The following is a 9113-nucleotide window of genomic DNA, read 5'->3' as shown; positions in this document are numbered from 1 at the left end:
TTTAAAAAGAGATATGTAAATTAATTATTGATTACATTAATTAAGTCAAAGGGGGAAGGGGGCGTGGGGGTAATTAAGATAAATGTTAAATGTGAGGATAATTAGCTCAGGATTGAAGGGACGTGATGGTAATGCTGTAACGACACGAGGTTAGGGAGAGCAGCAACAGACTGTCATGTGGCTGCCCAGTTCATCACCAAACCACAAAGAGAAAGAGATGGAGAGTAATGAGTGGTGAGGTGGGACGGGGGGATTTTATTTTTTACTTATTTTACTATTAAGAATATAGGCTGGATTAGCAGGGAATGTGGACCACAACAGACAAAGATTTCAAATGTTGCCCTAATAACTGAGTGAGAGTTTAGTTCATCTGACATGGTGAATGTGTGAAGGTTTCTGTGTGGTCCAGAGTCATCCTCAGCCTCTATTTCCAAAGTAACCTCTAATGGCGCTGTCACACTCTAGCGTATAGAGCCAGTGTATGAGGAACGTATGGACTTTTTGGGGATATGCTGACATACGCTGAAACACGCTAGGGGTATGCTGGAATACGTTTCGACTACGCCGGGGTACGTCGGTGTACGCTGATCTATGCTGATGGCCCAAAATTTTTTGAACATGCACAAAAATTTTCAGCGTATGCCGACGTATGAATTTTACGCTCCTCATACGTTCCTCATACGCTGAACACGCTCGAGGTACGCTGAAGGTATGTTACTCATACGTCGAGTACGCTTCTCATACGTTGAAATTGAGTGGGTCAGGAAACCTCGCGTTAGAGGAGCATATAATGAACGTGTGTCTAAATAATGTCTAACGTTATGATGGTAGTCCTAACAACAGTCTAACGTACTCAACTTATGCCTAACATGTTCCGAGCGTACAGCCAACTTATCCCATGCGTATTACATGCATATTTCCAGCGTATGGGGGGTGTATAAAGTCTCACATTTCCAAATCTGCATCAGTTTGTACCAGCAGTTCAGAGACGGAGGTTGCTGTGCTGCAACATCACCAAGATTTGTTACAGTTGGCAGTTGAGTATGCTAGACACAGAAGAAGAAGGCGTAGAATGAGACGTGCAATCTGGGTGAAACCTTGGATTGGAAGGCGGCGTCAATTTGGCCTTTATGACCAGCTTATGGTTGAATTGAGAAATGAAGATCAGAGAGTCTTCAGGAACTTCCTACGCATGCCTCCAGAAATGTATGATGAACTGCTGGACAGGGTTGGTCCCAACATCACGCTTCTCATACGTTTCTCATACATCGGAGGTAAGCTGATATACGTTACTCATACGTCGGTATACATCCAACTCAAAAACACATCACATCGCATACGCTACTCATACGCTGACGGTACGCTAGGCTCACGTTACTCTAACGGTCATTAACCGAAAATCGACCGCATACGCTGAAAAGTCGTGCGTATAAACAATTTTTCGAAATATTCGATACGTTCCTCATACGCTGGCTCTATACGCTAGAGTGTGACAGCGCCATAACAGGCTTTGTTGCTCTCAAATTAGTTCAGTGGCCACACAGATGAAGCTCATCCACTTGCTCCTGTATTTACTTTTCTGTTTGCATACAGTAATGATGCAGGAATGATCTCTGGCCCTTTACAATGAGAGATGTACTTGTAAAATTAGTTTACAGTAAGAATATTTGTCAGTATTAACAGTTGTCTCTAGTTTCTACTGGTTGTTCACTGGTGGATGAAAAGTGCAATGTTAAAAAAACAAGGAGACAAAATATTACATCTCACCAAAACACTGTGCTTTATAAATGTGTGAAAATAGCAAGGATATTTCTTAACTCTTAGAAAGAACACCAAAATGCATTTGCATGTAATTGTTGATAATTCACTGACATTGTAATTTGCTTAACCAGGTTCAACTTCTTTGACCAATCAGCTGCTGTGATGAGTTTAGCCATCCATCAGCACACCCACTGAGCAGTGTAGGTACTCAACAGTTAATTGACTCATTAAAGATGCAGGGGAATGTCACCACTAGAGCACAAATATAATGAGCAAAAATGAAAGCATTTAAAGAAAGCAAGAGACATTAAAAGGAAAAAATGTACATTAACCACTATTTTCTATGAATTGAGCTTCCCCATCTGCTTAGGAAGAATGTATAATTTGCTCAAAGCTTTAGGACAGCTGCTAAAAGGATAATGGGCAAATAATGCATTGACGTCTGCTGTTTCTGAGGCAAGGAACATTTACCTTTGCCAGGAGTAGACAATCATTAATAGAATTTTTGAAAAAAACAAAAAACAATACAATCACATGGGAGCTGCACAGTGCCGTAGTGGTTAGCACTTTCGCCTTGCAGCAAGAAGATCCCCGGTTCAAATCCCTGCATGGAGTTTGCATGTTCTCCCTGTGCATGCGTGGGTTTTCTCCGGGTACTCCGGCTTCCTCCTACAGTCCAAAAATACATTGAGGTTAATTGGTTACTCTAAATTGTCCGTAGGTGTGAATGTGAGTGTGAGTGTTTGTCTGTATATGTAGCCCTGTGACAGACTGGTGACCTGTCCAGGGTGTCCCCTGCCTTCAGTCAGCTGGGATAGACTCCAGCACCCCCCATGACCCTAGTGAGGATAAAGCGGTGTATAGAGAATGGATGGATGGATGGACAATCAAACGGGGACATATTTTTTAGTGGGAGATTGTGCTCACTCCTCTGGATGCTTTGTATGTACAGGTTTATGAGGTCCCCTCTGATGGAAATGGAAGGTTTCCATTCTCTGATGAGACAGATTCCAAGTGAAAATGAGAACAGAAGGCAGCTTTAAATATGTTGACAAGTCAAATGATAATGTGATGGAGCAAGAGAGACAGTGGAAGTGGGAGAGAGAGGGTGATCAGAACGGATGGGAATAGGGAATAGATATGTGAGGTAACTCAATTAAGGAAGGCAATTTCCACCCTCCTCTCTTGCCCTGAAAGAACTAGAGCAAGTGAAGCCACTTCCAATGGTGTCAGAGGACAAATAGAACACAGAGATGGAGAAAGGCTCATATATTTAAAGAGAGAGAGCATAGAAATTAAGTATGAGTTTGTGCTGAATGTTGGAAATTGAAATGGAATCCAGTGTTGTTGGAGTAAGAAAAGCCCCACAACATGAAAAAGAATGAACAGATTACTATCTATGAGTAACAGCTTAAAAGATATTTTGTAGTCATGGGTTTAGTATCAGTTATTCTTCTTTACCGTTAAGTCCAATTATCATCACACACATTAAGATTTGTTTATTTCAGCAGAGATATTTTGAGTCTGATTGTGGAGGTAAAATGAAGGTCAGCGACAGATGTTTTAGATGTTTGTTTCTGTCGCAACGACGAAAATTTTTCCATTTATTTTTGGAATTGGCAGAATTAGAGGAGCATGATGGCTTGATAAAAAGAAGCTCAGTTCCTGTCATAACTTGATACATATGGCTGCTGGTCAGGATTCTTTTGAACGATATTTGCCTTTAGTCTAATTCTCACACCAGGTAATCCGATAGGCCTGTGTCAGAAATAGACACTATGAGTATGTAGCAGGTGTTCTCAGCTGTTATGGTGGCTCCTTTTTCAAGCAACAAGACGTTTGTCTCGTAACATACGGTTAATGTTGAGAAAGTGTGTATTTTAACTGAAACGATGATCTTTCCCTAAGCCTAACCAAATCATTTTAGTGCCTAAACTTTACCAAACAGTGAATGAAAATAAGACTCAGTACACAATATAATAAAAGTCAGTGACACAATAATACTCCAACATGCCATTAACTTCAGTCTCCTGAGTACATCATGTGACTAACAGCACCACTAGGCCTTTCAATCTCAATATGAAGGGCTTTAAAAGTGAAAAGCTCCTGCATGTCTGTCATTTTCAGATTTTAACACACTTGGCGCATTGAAGGAATATGTGTGCATCCCTGTGTGCATCCCTTTGAATCCAGCAGCTTTGACAGAATGATGGTATTTGACACTTGAGAATGAAAACAAATTGTACATGCTCACAAGTCAGTAGTGACTTCAACACAGTAGGTGTTAGAAAGCATTTAACAATGATTGGCATACATTAAAGAGTAGAGAATTTTCAAAGGCAGAGGACTCACCGGCAGTTTTATTCTGGCCACCAGAGATTCAAGAGGCTGCATCACAAATACCAGGAATATGTTGTATGTGGCCCCTTTACACATAGAATGTTAATCCTGATGCACACAACTCTGATAACAACTACCCAAAGTCTGTATGTCTCCCTTTTCTTTGTCTGTCTTGAATACATGTCAGCTTGTGTTGTACTTGATTTGGATAATTACACATTTGAACAGACATTTGCTTCACCAAATCAGCTCCATTCTGTGGTTCTGGTCATTTAGCAGGACACTCATGTTTACAAATCTAGACCTGTTGTTCATGTTTATATGGTGGCCATATGTTGTAAAGTTTTGTTTTGTCATTGCTTTTAACCAAACAAGCAAACGTCACACCAAAAACCTGAAGAAAAGTGTTATTTTTCCATCATAAAACATCAAAAGTACTTTAAGACTGCAACCACAAGTATTTTTGTTATCGATTGACCAGATGACTATTTTATTTAATAACTGATCTGTTCATTGCATGAAATATCTGAACATAGTAAAACTACCAATATGATATTAATGTCTGTTACTTTCGTGAAAAGAAACAATGAATTCTAAAAATAATCCTTCCTCAAAATAGTGTAAATACATTAAAAAACACAAAAAAGGGAAAAAAAAATACTAATGTGTTTAATTTATGTTTAATAAATAAAACATTATTAGTACTTCTTTTCTTTTTAAAAAAAATCAATATTATCTATTATTACCTATTAGCAAGCTCACACACACATGGACACTCACACCAACACACACACACACACACACACACACACGCACGCACGCACGCACGCACGCACGCACACATACACACACACACACACACACACACACACCTATCTGTTCTTTCTCCTCAGTCTCATTTTCTCCTCTAATTAATGATGCAGCAAAGACAGAATAGAGAATAGGGATACATTTCTGTGGCCTGCCTCACTGGAACATTTTAGCTGGGCATTTCATGTTCTAGTCTAATCCAGCCATGATTCATTAAAATCATCAATTTTGCTCAAAACTTTTGTAATATAAACTACCAGTCAAGGGTTTGGACACACCTTCTCATTCAATGCTTTTTGTTTATTTGTATTATTTTCTACATTGTAGATTAATACTAAAGATTAACACTTTTTGTTCACAACATAATTCCACATATACTCTTTTATAGTTCTGATGAGTTCAGTATTAATCTACAATGTATAAATCAATTAAATAAAAACCATCGAATGAGACGATGTGTCCAGACCATTTTTGATGTGAGGTGACAGTACTAATAACCACTGTGCAGTGGCAGACATTTGAAACTGTATTTAAAAAAATAGATGGAGAGAGAAATTTATTTCAAGACTACATAATATCTGCACCATAAAGTGGTGAGTGGGATTGGATCATGGGAAGGCTGCCAAACAGACCTGGTAAACCCAAATGTGTAGTGAGGGGGAACTGGGATCATCTGGCAGAGGCCTCTGTCCTTTGAGTTTTCAACTCCCACCTCTGCAAGAATTTCTCCAGCATCCCAGGGAAGGCTGGGCTATGTTCAAAGCCTCCATTAAGAGCTGCAGTTAGAAGGTCACTGACTGGTGCGTGTTTCAGTGGCAACCCGAAAACCTGCTAATGGACACCAGCAGTGAAGGAAGCCATCAATCTGAAGGCTGAGGCTTTTCAGGCCTGGTTGGCTCAGGGCTCTCCTGAAGCAGCTGACAGATATTGGTCAGCCAAGAAAGTTGCAGCTGTAGCAGTTGTGGAAGCTGATACTCAGGTGTGGGAGGAGGTCAGAGAAGCTATGAAGAAGAACTTTCAATTTGCCTCGAGGAAGTTCTGGCAAACTGTTTGATGCCTCTTAAAGGGGAGGCAGGGCTTGGCCCAGGCTGTGTACCAGCCCGGTCTCACGGGGATTCGTGAAACTGTCACGTCAGTTTTTGCTTCGGTTTCGTGCGCACCAACACGATGTCGTCATGTTTTTCGTGCCGCTCACCACGAGCGAAACCCGCTGTGGTAATCACATCTGAAAGTGGTTTATACCGGCAGATTCATGACGATCTAAGCTGTCCATCCAACCCGGTCTCACGGGGATTCGTGAAACTGTCACGTAAGTTTTAGTTTCGGTTTCGTGCGCACCAACACGATTTCGTCATGTTTTTCGTGCCGCTCACCACGAAATGTTTTTCGCTGTGGTAATCACATCTGAAAGTGGTTTATACCGGCGGATTCATGACGATCTAAGCTGTCCATCGGCGTATACTGCTTGTGTGATCGCGTTTGCAGCCGCCGGCCGCCGGACATTCTTGAAATTCCTATGCAAATTGGTAAGTGTACCACCGGCTTATGGTTAGGTTATGGTTAGGGTTATGGTTAGGGTTATGTTTAGGGACGATGTCATGCAAAATATAGCGTTGGATTCGCCACGGTTTTACATTAAAAATATAATATACACATTCTTCTGAAATACGTTCTGAGTGGCACGAAATGTCCGCCGTTTAAAATACATTGGTGTGCATTTCGTGGTGAGCGGCACGAAAAACATGACGACATCGTGTTGGTGCGCACGAAACCGAAACAAAAACTGACGTGACAGTTTCACGAATCCCCGTGAGACCGTGTTGTGTGTACAGCTGGATGAGGAAACTGCTGATCTGGACTGGGGAACATTGTTGGGCTGTGGAAAGAACCCTTCCCCTCTAGATTGGGGGGAAGTGCTTCCCCAAGTGAAGGAGTTTAAGTATCTTGGTATCTTGTTCACCAGTGACGGGAAAAAATGGAGCATGAGATGGACAGGTGGCTTGGTGGATATTGTACTGGACCATTATGGTGAAGATAGAGATGGAAGGGGAAGCTTCCAATTTACCAGTCCATCTAGGTTCCAGCCCTCCTATTGAACAGATCTGGGATTTGTTGAATTCACAAATAGATCACACAAAAGATTCACCCAAAACAAGTCACTGGGAACAGCTAGAAACGATTTGAAACTCAATTACAAACAGACTGTTGGAAAGTAAATAAAAACAACGGCAACAAGAATGCAAACTGTTATCAGGGCCAAAGCAGGTCAAACCAAATATATGTGAAAAAGGACTGTTTGGTTGTTCCAGTTTGTCATTTGTCTAATAGATAATAATACATCTTTTAGTTTGAAACAAGATTTTGACAAATTTCTAAAATATTTGTGTTTTCTTTTTTTATGACAGGTGGTCTAATAAATTTGTTAAGCACTGTATATACACCAATGAGGCAAAACATTGTGACCACCGATCTGATATTGTGTTGGTCCCTATTTTGCTGCTAGAACAGCATTGACCCATTGAGGCATGGACTCCACTAGACCCTGAAGGTGTGCTGCGGTATCTGCTGTGGCATCCTTGAAGTCCTGTAAGTTGAAAGATAGGGCTTCCATGGATCACACTTGTTTGTCCAGCACATCCCACAGATGCTCGATTGGATTGAGATCTGGGGAATTTGGAGGACAAGTCAATACCCCAAAGTCATTGGGCTCCTCAAACCATTTCTGAACAATTTTTGCTTTGTGGCACGGCACGTTATCCTTTTGAAAGAGGCAACAGCCAACAGGGAAAACCTTCGACCAGGCAACCTTCTTCCATGCTCTGTGGTCCAGTTCTGATGGTCACATGCCCATTGTTGGCGCTTTTGGTGGTGCACAGGGGTCAGCATGGGCCACCTGACTGGTCTGCAACTATACAGCCCCGTAGACAACAAACTGTGATGCACTGTGTATTCTGACACCTTTCTATCAGAACTAGAATTAACTTCTTCAGCAATTTCAGCAATATGAATGAATGAATGAACTTGCTCTTATATAGCGCTTTACTACTCATCAGAGTACTCAAAACCCTTATACAACAATTGCTTCCATTCAACCATACGCTCACACATTCACACTCTGGTGGGGACGGAAGCGTGGCTGCCAATCCGCGCCTACGGCCCCTCCGACCACCACCAACATTCACATGCATTCATACACCAGTGAAGAGCACTGGAGGCAAGGTGGGTTAAGTGTCTTGCCCAAGGACACAACAGCACATGACTAGGCGAGAGCGGGAATCGAACTGCCGACCCTTCGATCATTGGACGACCCGCTCTACCACCTGAGCCTCAGCCACCCCCAATAGCAATAGTCGCTCGTCTGTTGGATCCGATCACACGGACCAGCCTTCACTCTACATGCCCATCAATGAACTTTGGCCACCCATCATGCTGTCTCCAGTTCACCATTGTTCTTTCTTTGGACCACTTTTGATAGATACTGACCACTGCAGAGCAGGAACACCCCACAAGAGCTGCAGCTTTGGAGATGCTTTGACCCACTCATCGAGCCATCACAATTTGGTCCTTGTCACACATGCTCAAATCCTTATGCCTGCCCATTTTCCCTGCTTCATCAACTTCAAGGACAAAATGTTCACTTGCTGCCGAATGTATCCAACCCATTAACAGGCATCAGTGTTATTCACTTCACCTGTCAGTGGTCAAAATGCCTGACCAGTTTATCATTTGTGTTTTTTCTTGAGGGGAACAAAGGTCAAATTCTGCAAATTCTTGTGCTGGGCACTGAACGGGCCAAAGCAGGTAATCTGCAAATACCTAACTTGTGTCAACACAACAGCAACAGTCGATATAAGATAAGCTAGTATTAGCTGAGCAGGTTGCAACCCAGATAGCAAACTATGGGTGAATCAATGTTGAATCTATGTTGAGACCTAACGTCGAAATTATACAGAAAGTGCAAGGTTGATAAAATGTTGAGTCAACGTTTGCTTTTCAACCATAAATCACACTTTACCCAGATAGCAAAAGATGTTAAATCAATGTTGAATTAGGGTTAAGAAGGTTGAATTGTGGTTACGGTTGAAGACTGATGGTTGGATCAATGTTGATTCAACAACATTTTGTCAACATTGAAGTTTGTGTTTAAAAGATACCATTGAATCTACGTTGTATTTTGGTTTAATTAAAATGTTTGACAGGTC

The sequence above is a fragment of the Acanthochromis polyacanthus genome, chromosome 10, assembly GCF_021347895.1.
Source record: "Acanthochromis polyacanthus isolate Apoly-LR-REF ecotype Palm Island chromosome 10, KAUST_Apoly_ChrSc, whole genome shotgun sequence".
Classification (NCBI taxonomy): Eukaryota; Metazoa; Chordata; class Actinopteri; family Pomacentridae; genus Acanthochromis; species Acanthochromis polyacanthus.
The sequence above is the reverse complement of the archived record's forward strand: the minus strand, read 5'-3'. Positions refer to the sequence as shown.